This window comes from Rattus norvegicus, chromosome 5, assembly GCF_036323735.1.
Source record: "Rattus norvegicus strain BN/NHsdMcwi chromosome 5, GRCr8, whole genome shotgun sequence".
Classification (NCBI taxonomy): domain Eukaryota; kingdom Metazoa; phylum Chordata; class Mammalia; order Rodentia; family Muridae; genus Rattus; species Rattus norvegicus.
The window spans coordinates 63,107,395-63,125,523 of record NC_086023.1 but is presented as its reverse complement, the minus strand read 5'-3'; the positions used below and the strand labels follow the sequence as shown (position 1 = coordinate 63,125,523).

Genomic DNA, 18,129 nt, shown 5'->3' with positions numbered 1-18,129 from the left:
ATTCATTGAGTCAGGGTCTTTCAGGTGAACCCAGAGCTCACCCAGGAGGCTAGTCTGGCTAGCCAGTTTGCCTTGAGAATCCTGTCTCCACCTATTGAATGATGGGACTAAAGGTGAGCTGTCAATCCCACCCAGAGTTTACATGAATTCAGGGACTCCACAAGACCTCAGTCTGTAAGCTGTGAGCCCTGAGGGAATAGCACTGGGCTGGGGGAAGGGCTACAGGCCTAAGAGAGCTTGCTCTCTGTTTCTCACACTTTACCAACCAAGTCTTCTCCCCGTCCCCAGCTGCCCACATTCTCAACAAATTTTCCAGCGGATCCTGAGCGAGCCAACAGGAAGGGGTGTGGCTGGTCCAGAGCAGAGGATTTGGACCAGCCCTGAGTGTTTGGAGCGCAAGACTTAGCCCAAGGGCTCTGTTGCCAGATTTCCTACATGGGGTACCTTTGCCTAGCAGCCTCAAGATGACCTGACGGAGAAGTAGGAGTCATAGGGAGACAGCTACAGTGTGATCAGGGCCTTAGGGTTTTTTATTTGGTGAAGCAGGTGTTTACACCGGGGCATGGTAGAGAGGAAGTATAGGCCTCATTTTCCCCAAGATCTAAAAGAACAAAAAGCCATTTACTTGCTGAAGAGCAAACATGTTACTGCTGGTGGAGTTAAAGATGTTACACAGCCCTCACTGTTGCTATTCTAAGCAACATTCTCAATCAGGGTGTAATTATTTTCTTATCAGTTTATAGACTCTTAGCTCTGGGGATTTCTGACAGTAAGCCTCCAAGTCAAGCATCTTCTGCAAAACTCTCTTTGGTCTGGAGGACATAATCTACTGGATAGCAGGCTCTCTGAGGCCTGCAGTCCCCTTCCCATAGCCCAGTGCTCTTCGCTCAGAGCTCACAGCTTACAGACTGAGGCCTTGGGGGGTGGGGGGGGACACGATGGACCACACGACCTGTACACAGCTCTCTGCCCCAGGCTCCGGCAAACAGACTTCAAGCCTAGGTCCTTCAGTCAGCCCTAGGAAGGGTTCATCTAAGCACAGGGAGACCTTGGCCTGTGGACTTTCGAACACTGTCAGACCCAAAAGTGGGCAGCACAGCGCTCTGCCGACCTGCCTGTGCCCTCTCTCCTGAGCTGTCACCTGGCGTGTGCACCGTGACAGAGGATTTCACAGCGGCATTTGGCGATGATGTAAGGCTGCTGTTGAGACTCAGTAAAGAATCTCCTCATCCCTGCGTATCTGTGGAAATGCCCCTCTGGACACTTCATCTCCTTGGAGAGCTTCCCTATGTATTCCCAACTTGGCTGTTCAGACAGAGGGCAAGCCCCTGCCACCGCTCAGCCTTTGGCCCGCCTTCCTCGCTAAGCTTAATCATGTCTGGATTCTGAAAACGTAGAAAACACAACTGCTCATCTAAATGCTTTGGGTTATTAACCAGCTCCCTTCAATATTGCGTGAGTATTCGAATTCTCTTGTCACTGTGACCAAATACCTGGCAGATACGACTCTGAGGAGGTTTATTCCAGCTCAGGTTTCCGGGGCATGCTACTACTGGGGGAGGGGCGTGGGGCCTGGGTGGGGACGGGGCACTCCTGGTTGTGATAACGACGTGAGGCTACTTGCTACCTAGCTGGAACGGGAAGCAGAGAATGGACCCGAAAGAAGACTGAGCTAAAAGCCTTTAGCTTTCCTTCCTCTCTCCTCAGACCATCAGTCCCACTTCCTAAAGTTTTCACCGACTCTCATTGGCTAAGGACCAAATGTTCAAACCCAGGAGCCTGTTGGGAACATTTAGCATTTAACTCTTTATGTGTCTTAGGGAACAGGGACCCCTGGGGAAAGGGTGGCAGGGAGCAGCTGGGCAGCAACACCAATCCACCACAGCCTACCAGATGACAAATACTGTGTGGATTCCCAGAAGGAGACACAGGGGCAGAGTTGGCCAATAGCATCGATCAGAGCAGGGTTACCACAAACCTTCAATGTTCAGAATGCGCTCCAGGTCAGTGAACCACAGCTCTGGGAAGAGGGTGGGCCAGGCCCAGGAAAGACAAAGCCACACAGACAGAAAGTGCCCCGCAGTTCTGGGCTGGAAAGGAGAAGGGAGGGTGGTCAGAGTTGGGGGAAGGAAGGAATGATGGCACTGGGTAGGTTTCTTTCCGAACAAAACCATTCTGTCTTGTATTTCAAGGCTCTGCTCTCTTAAAATCAACTGGGAGGAGACAAGACTGGGTCTGGTGTTCAGGGACTTGAGAGGGGTAGACATTCTGGATGTCCTCAGCTGCCTGTAGACCTGAGGAGGCAGATCTCTGTCAGGACCCCCAGGGGGTGGCTGATAAACTCACTTCTGGAGCCGAAGCCCACGCCTGCTCTCCACACTGGCACATTAACCACATCCACTTGCTCTTCCCACCAAATTCACCAGGTTTGGTCTAACCTGCAGGTAAGGTCTAACCTGGAACCCCAGATAGCTTTTGCCACACCAAAGGACACCGAAGGGCCCAGAATGGCACTGAGAAGCCAAACAGCCAATCCAGCTCACAATGGAACAGCTCACAGCTGTGGGCCTGCCTTGTTTAAGATCACACAGTCTACAGGTGATGACTGCCAGGCACACAGAACCATCTTTGTGAATTCTAGGAGGCTGCGCAAACTGGCTCCTGGCTTATTATTTATTTGACTTCCACCCAGAACACAAACACACCCAAAACGATGTATGAGGTGAAGATCCGGGAGCACAGGACTGGCACTAACCAAACATCCCTCCTCAGACCAAACAGACGCCTGGGAATGCAAGAGTCAGGGAGCTGGTGGTTTTTAAAGAGTCCATATACCATGAGCAAAATGCCTGGCTTCGTTTTTTTTTTTTTGTTTGTTTTTTGTTTGTTTGTTTGTTTTGTTTTTGTTTTCTGTTTGTTTTTTTGTTTCTTTTGAGACAGCGTCTCATTCTGTAGCCTCAGCTGGCCTCCAATTTGTAGAACCTTCCTGCTTCAATCTGCTGGGGTTACAGACATAAGCCACCATGCATGCCTGGCTCCTCTCTCTCTCTCTCTCTCTCTCTCTCTCTCTCTCTCTCTCTCTCTCTCTCTGTCTCTCAGCATTCTGTGAGTCTCTAGGGAAGAGCTCTAACCCCTCAGGTCGGCAGATGACACTTGTTTAGCACTCACTGTGTTTATGCAGCTTCTCAGGCCATGGGTGTATCAGCCTTTTAATCCTTACAGTCAGTTTATGGTGTGAATGATATCTCCCCCACCCTCCGTTTGATATTAGAAAATCAGGCATGCGTGATTTAGCAACACAGAGGAAGAGAAAGAATTTTCTCTCTGCCCTGCTTTGTTCTTGGTCTCAAGGGATCTCTAATAGCAAAAGACTGTCAAACAGAAAAAAACAAACAAACAAACAAACAAAAAAAACCATGATTAATGACACAAACAGCTTGTGTACAAATGGAAGATTCTCAGATGTGGGTAAATCTTCAAGGTGGCCTTGGAGTTAGGGTTAAGCACCATCTTTGAATACAAAGAGAAGGAAGGATGTAGAACAAGCTGGGAAGAGGGAGGTGACCAGGAGCGTGCAGTCAGGTCTGTGGTGTAGACCAGCGGCTGCCCACTTTACAGATAGGAACTTCTAGAAATCTGTGGTTATCTTTCTTTTTGAGGTACAGAAAGGAAAATGCCTGACAAATGGAGATCTCTTCTGTAGATTAAACTTCCCTTTACCTCCTTTGCAGAGCCTCCTTTCCTGGGTGGTTTTGTTTTTTTGTTTTTTGTTTTTTTTAAACAAAAAAAAATTGCCTCAAAGTAATCCTTGTGTCATACAGACAGATTTGGGGGTGACATATTCTGATCTCCTACAGTGACTTGCTGAAGATCACAGAATAAGTATATGAATTCAAGTAGCCCACACCAGGACCAACTCACTGGAGTTTTCAGATGGTCAGTCCTGTGGTAGTATCTTAGGACATGTGTGTGTGTGTGTGTGTGTGTGTGTGTGTGTGTGTGTGTGTGTGTGTGTATGTATGTATGTATGTATCTGTCTGTCTGTCTGTCTGTCTCTGTGTCTGTATATAAGCTATGGAACTCCTGTGGCCAGACAGGAGCCTCTTTTCTCCTTCCTCCACCTGTGATCTGGGAATTGAACTTAGGTCATCAAACTCAGCAGCCTGTAACTTTAATTTTTCAAACCTTATTTTTTTTAATGAGCCAACATTTTATTTATTAATTTCTTGCATTTGAAGTACTCCTAAGTGACATCCTTGGCCTGAGATTCTTTGCCAAAGTCCTTAACCACCACGCAACTGCAACCAACCACTTTCTGAGGTTTCCCCTCCCGAGCGATCAGTTTTACAGAGGCCTACCCGTTCCCCTAGTTTCTTGCTGTCGGGAGCCTTTATCAGGTTGATTTGGTGCTCGGCACAAAGTGCCTCCACCACGGGCTATCGCAGCTGGATGCGAGCACACGGAGATGGGCTTGCGCTAGTCTACAGCTTTGGCAGCTTCCTGTATGCCACGTGCTAGGCCACCATGGATTAGGGTGGTCTTCAGCACCTCTTGTGGAGCAGTGTTGACATCCATTACACCTCCGGCAGCTACACCTTCCTCGGCCATCGCAGTGGATTATGGGTGACGCGAATCTTGAACGCACCTGAGCTTCCGCCTCCGCACAATTTGGCGGAGGCAGGAGGAAAAAAAAATCAAACCTTATTTTTAATGATAGTTCTTAAAGACTTTAACTTTCCTTGTAGCTTAGCTGGTAGAGTGCCTGCCTCATACGTGTGAATAGAAGAAAGGGCATTAGGGTTAATCCCTAAAGGTAAAGCAAAAGACCAGTCCTGGTTAGAAGAGTGGATATCGTTTTGCAAGTCTGTATTAGGTTCCGCAGAAGGCAGAGGACAGCGAGAGGAGCCTGAGCCCTTTCTGATAAATTGTCATTACTCTAAAGACAGGCAGAAAGAAATTATGCCCTCTAGGTAGTCAACTTTTTTTTTTTTTTTTTTTTTTTGAGACTATGTCTCACATAGCCGAGGTTGGCATGGAAATCAGGAACCTCTTGCCCTGCCACTTTCCAAGTGCTGGGTGGGATTGCAGGCGTATGCCACCATGTCCACCTTAAAGGTGCTGAGGATTAAACCCAGGGTTTCACCCATATGAGGCAGGCACTCTATCAGCTAAGCTGTATGCCCAGTGTGCTCTCACTTCCCCCAACCCCAGAGTCTAAGTCATCCGAAGCAGGCTTCAAACTCACTTCATGGCAAAGGACCACCTTGGATTTCCTTTATTTCTAAAATTGTGTGTCTATGTGTGCCTATGTGTGTCTATGTGTGCCTATGTGTGCCTATGTGTGTCTATGTGTGCCTATTTGTGCCTATGTGTGCCTATGTGTGCCTATGTGTGTCTATGTGTGCCTATGTGTGCCTATGTGTGTCTATGTGTGCCTATGCTTGTCTATGTGTACCTATGTATGTCTATGTGTGTCTATGCATGCCTATGAGTGCCTATGTGTGCCTATGTGTGTCTATGTGTGCCTATGCATGCCTATGTGTGTCTATGTGTGTCTATCTGTGTCTAAGCATGCCTATGTGTGCCTATGTGTGTCTGTGTGTCTATGTGTGCCTATGCATGCCTATGAGTGTCTATGTGTGCCTACGTGTGCCTATGTGTGTCTATGTGTGCCGATGTGTGTCTATGTGTGCCTATGTGTGCCTATCCATGCCTATGAGTGTCTACGTGTGTCTATGTGTGCCTATGTGTGTCTACGTGTGCCTATGTGTGTCTATGTGCACCTATGTGTGCCTATGTGTGTCTATGTGCACCTATGTGTGCCTTTGTGTGTCTATGTGCATCTATGTGTGCCTTTGTATGTCTACATGTGTATATGTGTGCCTATGTGTGGGTTTGTGCATGTGAATGAAGGCATCTGCAGATGTCAGAAGTAGGCACTGGATTCCCCTGGAGCTGGAGTTATAAGCAGTTGTGGGCAACCTGATGTGGGTGCTGGAAACCGAAGTCAGGTCCTCTGCTCTTAATGGCTGAGCTATCTCTCCAGTCCCGAGTGTGAGTTTCCAATCCTCCTGCCTCTACTTCACAAGTACTGGAATCACTGGTTTGTTCATCACACCTGACTTTATTAACTGTCTTTTAACGGCCATGTCAGTTGTTGGGAAAGGGAAGTGATTCCTGCTACCAAAGAAGCACATATTAATCAAAGGCGTAAGAAATAAGGACACTTCATAACTGTTTCAGATGAGCTGAATTATGATAAAAGGGACAGCCCGAGGCAAGGCATGATGACAAGCCATGTGATCTGCAAATTGAAGGTTACAGTGGCTTTCTTTTTCTGGTTCGTGTTGAGGGCTTGCAAGGATGAAAGGTTAAGAGCTTGCAAGGGAGACAGAAGTCAGCCTAGTCAGTTGTGGCAGTTCCTGGGGGAAAGCTTTAAATCATGGACAACTAGCCCTGGACTGCCTCAATACGGAAATCAAACAGGTAATGCCCAAATGTCTTCCTAAGTACTTTCCTTAATCCCCACAACGTGCTAATGCGGGAGGGATCCCTGTAATCAGTGAGTGTGAGTAATAAAGAAATTAGGACCGAAGTCAGGGTGTCTGGATCCAGGCAGCCACCAGACTGGCTTTATGGTCCACAAGCAGTGTTTCACTATCAGGAGAACTTGTCCAAGACATGGAAACGGGCAGAAGAGGGAATAAAGAGTTCCCTGGTATCCATAGGAAACACATTCCTTGGGAAACACATTTTATAGAAAACACATTCCAAGACTCCTGGCAGGGGCCAGAAACCACAGATGGTACTGAATCCCATATACTCACTTCATATACCTGTGTCCAAGTTTAATGTGCAAGCTATGCACCATAATAGCTAACTGAAGCCTTGCTGTGAAAGGGGTAGTGGTTTGAATAGGTGTGGCCTCCAAAGACTCATGTGGCCTTGTCGGAGGAAGTGTGTCACTGCAGAGGCAGCCTTTGAGGTCTCCCATGCTCATGCAACTCTGAGTGTGATGGTCTCCGAATGCTATCAAGATGTAGAATCTCAGCCTTTCTCATGGCACCGTGTTTCCTGCCGTGATGATAACAGACTAAACCTCTGAAACTGTAAACCAGCCCCAGTCAAATGCTTTCCTTTGCTGTGGCTGTGGTGTCTCTTTACAATAATAAAATCATAAGGAAGACAAAAGGCACCATTCTTAATCAACTTGGTCAACTCAGAAATATGGAAGGAACATCAGCAGCAGACTGGGGCTCTCCACCACCAGCAGATCCGCTTCTCCACCAGCAGATCCGCTTCTCCACCAGCAGACCCAGCCTCTCCAGTGATGTTTATACTCTTCAGTCTCCACTAATTTCAAAACACGTCCCACCTTCCTAACCTACATTACATATTTGGCTTGGCCCCCAAGGGATTCCTTGTAGAGTTTGTCTTTGTCTAGGCTCAGTGCTTTGGGTGAAAGTTTTTAAATAATTATTTTTTCTGGTTTGGTTTGAGGAAAGGATCTGTGTAGGTCAGGTTTGGTCTCAAATTTATAGTTTTCTTGCCTCAGCCTCCCCCATGCTAGGGTTACAGGTGTGAACCAAAATAATTTAAATCCTGTTATAACTATTAATTATTAGATTATTGTTAATATTCTGTTGTGAGACTGGGTAAATGGCTCAGTGGTTAAGAGTGCTTATTGCAGTTCCTAGTGCCTATATTGGGTGACACAATCACCTGTAACTCCAGCTCCAGGGGATCTGACGTACTCTTCTGGCCGCTGTAGGCATCCATATTCCTGTGCACATACCCAGACGGAGACACATACACATAATTAAAAATAGATAGGACGTGGCGGCACACATGTTTAATCCTAGTACTTGGAAGGTAGAGGCAGGAAGATCTCTCTGAGTTCAAGGCCAGGTCGTCTCACACAGTAAGTTCCAGGCTGGCCAGTACTGCTCAGTGACACACTGTATGTGTGTATGTGTAAGTATGTAGGAACATGCACATCCATGTGTGTGAATTCAGGCACATTCCCGTGGAGGTAAGAAGACAACCTTTCACCTTGTCTGAGGCAAGGTCTCTTTGCTGGGCTTCTGCTGCATGTTCCGGGCTGGCTGGTCTGAGAGGTTTTGGAAATTTTCCTGTCCACACCTCCCATCTCCTCCCAGGAGAGGTGGGATTACAGATGCTCACACTACTGCATCTGGCGTTTACGTCAGTTCTTCAGATTTGAATGCAGCTCCCAGTTGTATAGCAAGTACTTTTACGTTGACCAGGCTGGCCTGGAACCCTTGCTTCAGTGATCCTACTGCCTCAGTTTCCCCATGCCGTGATACAGACGTGATCCACCCACCATGCTTAGCTTCTCGGGAAAAACTTTGAGTCAGATATTGCCCGAATCTTGCAATCGGATATGGAGACACAGATTGTCACGTGAGTGGAAACCTAGAGTGCTCGCCAGCAGTTAGAGTCCTGGAAGCAGAGTATAAATGAGCAAGTGAGTGAAGGGACAGTCAGTTGATCAACATCATAAACAAGAAAAACCAGAGCTGAAGCTTGGGCGCTGTTCTCTATTGCTTCCTTTAGAGATCCTGTTCCCAGAGCCCTTGGTTCCTAGTAGAGCTCCTCCTAGCCCCGCCCTAACACACATGCCCCACTCCCTGTCCACATCAGCAGCTCCTTCCCACCTCAAGACCAGCCCCTGTGTGAGGACAGAAGGCAGCTCCAGGGTCAAAGCCAACTGAGGCTAAGAGGCCCCTTAGAAACCAGAGATCTGTGCCCTCTGATGCCTTTCTTTCCAAACCACAAGAGCTAGTACAAAAATGCCATGAGGTTAAACTTCAAAAGCTGGGCCGTTTTCCTCTCAATGCCGGTCTCTGTGCCTAGCAGATTTCACCAACAGTAAGTTTATTGATGGAGCTGGGCGCAGTGGCACATGCCTGTGCGCCAGACCGTGTGGGAGAAGCTGGAGCTGAAGAGTTTGAGGTCAGAGCTGGAGGGATGGCTCAGTGGTTAAGTGTACTTGTTGCTCTTACGGAAGACTTGGGTTCCATTCCCAGCACTCACAAGCTACAACTATCTGTAATCCAATTCCAGGCTCACACGAACCAGGCACATGTACACCCTCGGGAAAAACACTCAGACCCATAAAGTAAATTAAATAAATCTAAAAAGGTTTGAAGAATAAGCTCAACCTCTGAGCCAGACAGCAAGACTTTAAATTTGAAGTAAAGTCAAAATGAATGGGTGAGTCGGGAGGAGAGGAGGGAGGGAGAGGAGGAGGGAATGAGAGAGGGAGGGAGGGCGGGAGGAAGGGGAAGAAAGAGAAGAGAAAAAGAAAAAAATTCACTAAGACAAAGAAAATGGGGACAAGGAGAGAATGATAACTCACTTGCCTTGGCATTGGCTTCCTCTATAGCAGAAGACAGAGAGGAGAGCAGGCAGGACAAGGGTATTATTTCCAGTGGCCTCTGCTTCCCTCAGACCCTAAATGCTAGGAAGCATTTTGGTGCAGCTGAGGAGGGAAGCTCTCACCAGGTTCCCAAGCTCTTTGTCCCCATTTGCTGCTCCACAGAACAAGAGACTGTCCACTAATAACAGCCAGGACCCATCAGGGCTGAAAACAAGCCTTACAGATGTTAAGGAACACACAGGCCCCCAGGTCTCCGCAGATATGGGTGAGCAAGGCTGGGCCTGTCAAGCACTTCCTTTCCTTGAGGAGTCTGGGCCATTCTGACCATCACAGCGCCCTGGGGTCCTTCCTTTTCAGAAGTCCCACCCATAAAGCCTCAGGAAAGGGATCTATTCCCTCTCTCCTGCCCTGGGTGTCTTTGTCTAGAGGACTACTATGGTAGTCTTTGGCTGACACCGCTCTCAACCCCAGGGGCCTCCAGTCAGGGGACTCCTGACCAGCTGACTACACCGGCTGGCTCATCAGCAGGAAGCAATGTGGTGGCTCTGGAATGCGTCCCTCTCCACATCTCCACACCTCTTTGTTCTTCTGAGCCACTGGCTTCACAGTCACACTTCCTGCTGAAAACCTACACTGTTCTCACTGACTTACATCATGAGGCTTTCCATATTTCTATTCTGAGCTCTGACAGGAGATGAAGATGAATCATGTCACTGCGCCTCTAATGAGAAGGCAGGTGAGGTCACACTGCTGAGACACAGGACAACGCACACGGCCTTCTCTGAGACTCAGTGATAGGAACTGAGGCCAGCGGACACGGCCCGATGACGTCACAGGGCAGGGAGAGAAGACATGTTAGGAACAGCCTTGGAGATCGTGTAAAGCCATCTGGGGCCACAGCTAAAGGACGGTTGGAGGGTAACTAGCTACAGAGGTAGACCAAGGTCATAGTCTGCATAGCTCAGACTGGCAATATTAAGGACTGACTAGCTAGCAAGCCCAGAGCCCGTGGAAAGCCTGCTCGCCATGTTGGTGCTGTCAGAGGAGGGAAAGAGATGGTACCCACAGGGAAAGAGGGAGAGTTGGGACAGTGGGCTTGTTTTTGCCACAGAAGGCCATGCTAGCCCACAGAAGGCCATGCTAGTCCACAGAAGGAAGGCCCTGAGAGAAAGAAAAGTCTTGACTATGTAAAGAACAAAAAAAGAGACACGGAGGCTTGTCCCAGCCAGGATGAGGCTTGGGAAATCATACCCAATGGGGAGCCATTCTGTTAGTTAAAGCAGAGTGTGAGGCTACAGGGTTTGATAAAGCTACCATCAAAGTGTAGTCCAAAGGTGGCGTAGTAGTGACTTTTTCCTGTCCCTGAAAGAAAACACCCGACTAAAGCAACTGGTTTGCAAGTTGAGCGTGTAGTCCATTACAGTTAGAGTCAGGGCAGCAGGAGCAACTGGGTGGGCTCACTGTGTCTGCAGACAGGCAGGAGGGAGGGGAGAATGGTGGTGGCCAGCTTGCTTTCTCCTTTATATTAGTTCAGGACCCCAGCCTTGGGAATGGTGCCACCCATGGTTAGTGTGAATCTTCCTGTCTCAACTAAGCTAATCTAGAAACACCCTTACAGACATGATCAGAGGGCTGCTTCCATGGTGACTCTGAATCCCATCAACTTGACAACTGAAATAAGCCATCGCGGTTGTCATTGCTTTCACTGCTATCTCCAGGTGACTTGAAGGCTCGTACGTGAGCCTAGACGCCTGTGACAACGTGAGGAAGGCCAAGCCGTGAGGAATAAAGCAATGGTCATGTGACTAGCTTGCCGGTCCTTTCAAGAACTGAATCAGTGAGCTTCATGGAAAAAGGACCCGAAGGAACAGAAAACGCACGCATGCATGCACCCACGCCCGTACGCACACACGCACGGATCCATACAGGGGTATTCAAGGGTCTCATCTTCAGTTATTTTTCTTTCAGGAAGAATTAGATGGAGAAGATGATTGTTTTAATATTAATTATAATACTGCACAGGCCCCACTTGACTTAGCTCCTCTAACTTCATTGCTCCCTTCTGTATGGAGGCAAAGAGAGCAGAGTTTCAGCCAAAATGGAGGATCCGGTGCACTCGGCTCCCTCAGCCGTCAGTCAGTCTTCCCTTCTGTAGGAACACAGGGGCTGGGGCTTATCCTGGGCGCTAAGGTGCTCACAATGAGCTGGGCATGGTGGCACGCATCTATAATCTATCACCGTGGTACTTGTGAGGCAGTAGAATCGTGAATCCAATGACAGCCCAGGCTATACAGCAGGTTCCCCGCCAGTCTGGGCTACACAGAGAGAACCTGACTCACAAAACAGAACAAGTAAAACAAACAGAACTTAGAGCCAGGCTGCTGACTAACACAACAGGCATGCTGGGGCCGCCAGACAGTACTTGCCACACAAGCCCGACGGCTTGAGCTCCATGCCTGCCACTCACAATGGAACGAGAGAAGTGGCCCTTCCGAGTTGTCCTCTGGCCTCCACATGTGTGCCACAGCCCATGTATGTCTGCAACGCATGCAGGCAGATCTCCCTCACACATAAAATGCAATCATAAACTAAACTAAGCGCATGCCACCCCTATGCCGGAAGACTATCAATGCATTTGTCATTGATTTTTCTAGAAAATGTGTACATAACTAACCCCTCCATCTCGCTCTAAGCAGAGACATTTTCTGTCTTGAATGAGTAACCAAATGAATCTATTCTTGACTGGAAAATTATCACATTAAACATGATTTCATAAATGTAATTGGTTAAAACTAAGTTTTAAAATGTTTAATTATAGTTTTATTTGTGCATGTGCGTGTGTGTGTGAGTGTGCATGCATGCATGCGTGTGTGTGTGTGTGTGTGTGTGTGTTTGTGGTCTGTGTCTGTGTGTGTGAGTGTGAGTGTGCACAGGCATGCATGTGTGTGTCTGTTGGCACTCACATGCCATGGTACATACATGGGAGTCAGAGGACAACGTTTTCATTTTCAGTCAATTTTCCTTCAGGGAAAATTAGATGAAGAAGCGAGAACAGATGATTGCTTTAACGTTAGTTATAATACCGCGCAGGTCCTCTCGGCTTAGCTCCTCTAATGTCTCTGATCCCTCCATATGGAGGCAAATAAAAAGTAGAGTGGAGTTCCCGCCCTATGTGAAGCATCTGCTGCACCCTCTGACATGGAGGTCTCAGGGACCGAATTCAGGTCATCAGGCTTGGCAGCAACGTCCTTACTTAATGAGCTGTTTTGCTGCTTTATTTTTATATAAGGACTGGAGATGCAGCTCCATTGGTAGGGTGTTTTCCTAGCATGGAGTCAGGTCTCAACCCCATAAAACTGGGCTGGTGGCACGCTCACCTCTGAAGGAGACAGAACCTGGGAGAAAGGAGCCTAAAAATGAGGCAGATAAAGACTCATGCAACGGCCAGCTTTATTCAGAGCGTCGGACAATTTATACCCTGAAGATTAAGAGTGGTCACCCGAGTAAAGTTCTCACGAGCTCAAGCTCTATACAATCACAAGGACAAGCTGCGTGTGGCAGAAGTGTGTTTCTCCATGGAAACACATATAAGAAAACAGCAACAGCCAGGTGTAGTGCATAACCTGAAGTGACCTCACGCCTATCTGTTACTCCTGAGGCCATAAGCCTCTTGTCTCGTGGGGCCTGAGATTGATTTCCAGACAGATATAAGAAATAGTAAAATATCTCAGACAACGTTTGGTATAGGCAGACATGGAGACCCACATCACTGTCTACGTGGAGAGGAAGGGAACTCACGCATCAAGCCTGCGGTTCCACTCTGCGTGAACCAGGACGAGGGCTGAGTCAGGAAACACAAGGATGTTGGGCTCCCTGAAGGAAGGGTGGTGGGGCTTCCGTGCAAGGCTCTTAGCTCAGTGATGTCAGTGGTGAGTCTGTCTGATGAGCCACTGTGAGGTTTTGATAAAGGAATCCTCCCAGGGAAGCTTTCTCTCTGATAGAAAACTCAGAAGAATTAAAGCTCTGGCAAAAAGAGACCCACAGAGATTGCCACAGCCTAGGTTGGCCAGGACTCACCAGAGACACAGATCAGTTGTGCATACACTCAAAAAGGCTTAAGGGGTTGATCATAGTGGCTATTGAGTCTAAAACTTGATGGGTGAACGTGGCAGGCCATTTAGATTCCAGAAAAACTTGTCGTTCAAATTCAAAGGCAATTAGGTCAGAGATCCAGGAAGTGTTCACATTGTAGATGAATAAGAAATGTTCTGACAGACTCCTTCCTGTGTGGGAGAGGTCAGCGTTTCCTTGTATTCAGGCCTGAATTGACTGTATAATCTACTGTAAATGCCCATCCCTTTAAATGTAAATGTCATCCCAAAATACCCTCAGGAAATCACTCAAAATAACATCTAAGCAAATGTATGAGTTATGGTTTATCTCAGTAACAGAATAGAGGTCTAGAAAGTCTACAACCCTGAGTTCAGCCCCTAGTTCCCCCCAAATTGCAAAATTTTGGGTATGGTGGTCCAGTTAAACTAACATATTAAATTTTCACACTTATCAACAGATAGGTCTGTAAGTCTCTGAGTATTTGACAATCTGAAGAAATTGTCCGAGGACTTGACCGGGCATCCTGAGATGGGAACAGCCCATTACTGCAGTGGTAAATACTGACTGTCAACCTATCAGAATCTAGTGTCACCTAGGAGACAAGTCTTGAGCTTATCCCTGAAGGTTTCTAGACTGGGTTTGAGATAGGAAGATCCACTCTAACTACAGACAGTACCATTCCATGGGCTGGAGACTCAGACCAAATAAATCAGGCAAAAACGAGCTGAGGAGCAGCATTCACCTGGCTCCTGTTGCAGATGCAACACGACCAGCTGCCTCAAACTCCTGCCGCCAGGGCTCCCCCACCACGATGAACTGCGAACCAGAGCAAACTCTTCTTCAAGTTGCTCTAAGCTGTCAGGTGTTTGTCACAACAATGGGAAAAGTTATCCTAGGTAGTTCCTAAATCCAGTACTAGTGTCCTCATAAGAGCCACGGACCATACAGAAGAGAAGAAAGCGTTTTGGATGCCCAGATGAGGCTGGAGGGACGTGGGCGCTCCAAATAAGCCAAAGACTGTCTACAGCGGCCACCAGAAGCTAGAAGAGCCAGACGGAAGGTGTCCCCTAGAGTCTGCAAAGGGAGCACGAGATAGTGTGGTGCTTTGGATATCAGGAGTGTGAGAGTAAGTCTGTGTTGTTCTACTTTGTGGTTGAATGTTACTGAGGAGGCTGACACATCTGGGAGACATCAAGTGGCTCATCTTTCTCCCTACCCTACCCTGGCTACTCACACCTTGGGCTTGTGTGGGCACGTGCTTGCACACACACACACACACACACACACACACACACACACACGTGTCAAGGGCAGGAGTCACTTCTGAACCCTTTACCTCTAGTCTTTCACCTCCTACCCAAATCCTACTCTACCGAAGGAGCCCTGATCCTGCCCACTGTTGGCCAGCATTTCTCACTTGTCAGCACCTCAGCTCTGTCTTCTCTATTCTTCTAGCTGCAGACCTTCAAAGATAAGCCCTGATTCTGTCTTCTGGGCCTACAAAGCCATAAGCTGGCTCAGCCCTGGACACACTCACTGTGGTGGTTTGAATATACTTGGCCCAGAGAGTGGCACTATTAGGAGGTGTGGCCTCGTTAGAGGAAGTGTGTCACTGTGAGGGTGGCCAGTGAGACCCTCTTCCTAACCATGTGGGAGCCAGTCTTCTAGCTGCCTTCAGAACAAAATGTAGAACTCTCAGCAATTCCAGCGCCATGCCTGCTTGATGCTGCCATGCTTCCCGCCATGATGATAACAGACTGAACCTCTCTGAACCGTAAGCCAGCCCCCGATTAAATGTTTTCCTTATAAGAGTTGCTGTGGTCATGGTGTCTCTTCACAGCAATGAAACCCTAACTAAGACACACTCCCTGTCACTGTCTCCCAAGTCAGAGAGCATTCGTTGAGCATTTACCCAAGTCAGCACTCTTTGGTATGGAAGCATCTAGAAATCCGAGCTCACTGTCAGCTCAGTGATTTATTGTCCTCCGCCTCTTTGAAAGCATGACGTGCCCCAGGGCTCTAGAAGTCTGCTATGCATCTGTTTCTTCTTGCAGAGTACGAGATGCACACTTCCTTTGGCTATTAGAATCAGAGACAACTGCAAAGCCCCCTTTCCAATGTGTAGTTTCAGTTTTTTATTTTTACTGTGGAAAACACGTCATAAGTCGATGAGAGCAAGGCCAGGGCCAACCTGGGCATGTGGAAGTGCAGAAGAAGCTAAGGCCCGTCCTCTGTGTTTTGAGACAGTTGTACTGCGTAGCCCTCACTTGTCTGGAACTCACTATATAGACCAGGTCGGCCCTGGGTGATCCTCCTCTCTCTGCATCCCAAGTGCTGGGGATTTAGGCATGTGCCACCATGGCTGACTAAGGGATACCTTTGTTTGTATAAGAAAAGGTGCAGGACGATGAAGTTGTGTTTTCTAATCTAAAGTTTACCTAAATATTGATTTCAACCAAAAAGTTTGATCTAAAATCTTGCTCCTTTTATTTTACATTTATTTATTTATTTATTTATTTATTTATTTATTTTTTGTGTTTGTCTAATATGTGTATGGGCATGAGCAGGTCAACTTATTGATTTTATCTACCATGTGGGTTCTCGGGTTCAAACCCAGGTCATCAGATTTCGTGACAGGCACCTTTACCTGCCGAGCAGCGCAAGGGCCTCATGGAGCTCAGGTTGGCCTTGCATTCACCATGTAGCTGAGAACGACCTTCAAATCCTAATCCCTCCAACAAACTACACTAGTGTCTGTGGTGGCACATGCCTCCCAGCACTGAGGGGGCAGATACAGGCAGGTTTCTGAGTTTGAGGCCAGCCAGGACTGTATGGACAGGGTCTCAAAAAACAAAACAGATCAACAAAAGTTGACACTGTAGCTGGACATGGTAGCTCTCGCCTTGAATCCCAGCATTTGGGAGGCAGAGGCGAGATTGACATTGCCTTTGAGTCAGCTTTGGCTCCGGTGTGAGACCACGTTTCCCCAAATGTGCACTGTAAAACAGAATCCAGTAGTGAAAACACTGAGCCAAGCAAGGTGGAGCATGCTTTTAATCCCAGCGCTTGGGAGGTTGGGGAAGGAAGATCAGAAGTTCAAGGCCAGAGTGGATTGCATAATCTCAAAATAATTATACACACACATGTATATATCGATATAAATCTGTAATGTCAACCTGTTAACACTTCCTGAGTTAGAATATACTCTCTCCATATTTGAGTTTTCCTTAAAATAACAAAACTACGATGATGATGACGATGACACATACACACACATACACACACATACACACATACACACACATACACACACATACACACACATACACACACATACATACACATACACACATACACACACATACACACATACACACACATACACACATACACACACATACACACATACACACATACACACACATACACACATATACACACATACACACATACACACATACACACACATACACACATATACACACATACACACATACACACACATACATACACACACATACACACATACACATACACACACATACACACACACACACACACACACACACACACACACACACACAGAGTTCCTGCTTGCAAGGTTTCAGGAGTCCCCTAAATTCTGCTGTGGGCCTTAGGCAGGGAGCCAGTTCACCCATCCTTCTCTAAGAAAGCCACCTTGTATCTTTTCCACTGTTCCTGCTTTAAGTAACCTACAATGTGCTTAATCAACTGACATGAGGCCCACTGGGACTGCCTTGGGCTTGTTCATTATTTGGGAGAATTAGTATCTTTCCCATCTAGGGACAGAGTCTTCACATGTCATGAGGTGATCTCTTAGGTTCTTCCAGAAAGGTTTTATAGTTTTTTTCATGTTAATGGCTTAAACGTTTTCATGTAGAATGATTCCTAGGTATCAGATGTCTTTGGCATTCTGTGAATGAGAATTTTCTTTTGTTACTTTAAAAAAAAAAAAAAAAGGAACATACTTACACTGCTGGCAATTTTGTATCTAGCCAAATTGGCAAACACTGATTATAATAATTTTTAGGCCGAGTCTCTTTGGGATTATCTATGTGGTCAACCATGTAATCCATAAATACTATGGTTTTAATTCTTCCCAATGCTTACACTTTCTGTAGCCCGTCTTGTGTTGGCTAGAACTGTCAGCACAGTGAAGCGATGTGCGGCTGTGAGGATGTCGGCATGTAACATCATCCTTGGTCCTTAACATCGATTCATGCAGTTTTTCTTATCGAATTAAGATTGGGATTTTTGTCAGTTGTCTGCTTTTAAAATCGGAAATACTTTTTCAAAAGTTAACTTAGTTTTTGTTGTTAATACAATAGATTATATAGAGAGACTTTTCTAAAATCGAACCATCCTGATGGTTGAGCAATAAAGGTCATTTGACCATTAGGGGCTAATCTTAAGATAAATTGTTGGGACTCCCGGAGAATCTGCTGGCCAAAGAAGCAGGTAGGCGATCTTCAGACCCTCATTCTCCCTCCTCTGCTCCCAATCCAGTCCCATGGCCTCACCTCAGCTCTATAGCAGACCCTGCAGTGGCTTCCCCTTTCTCTCTGCCCCATCTCCCAAATCTGAGGACCACG

The 18,129-nt window shown here is 47.1% G+C and overlaps 1 pseudogene; it reads right to left on the bottom strand.

Annotated features, from left to right (window-relative positions):
* Positions 1–1,137: 1,137 nt before the first annotated feature.
* On the bottom strand, positions 1,138–8,556 carry LOC134479063 (small ribosomal subunit protein eS12-like; annotated as a pseudogene).
* Positions 8,557–18,129: the final 9,573 nt, after the last annotated feature.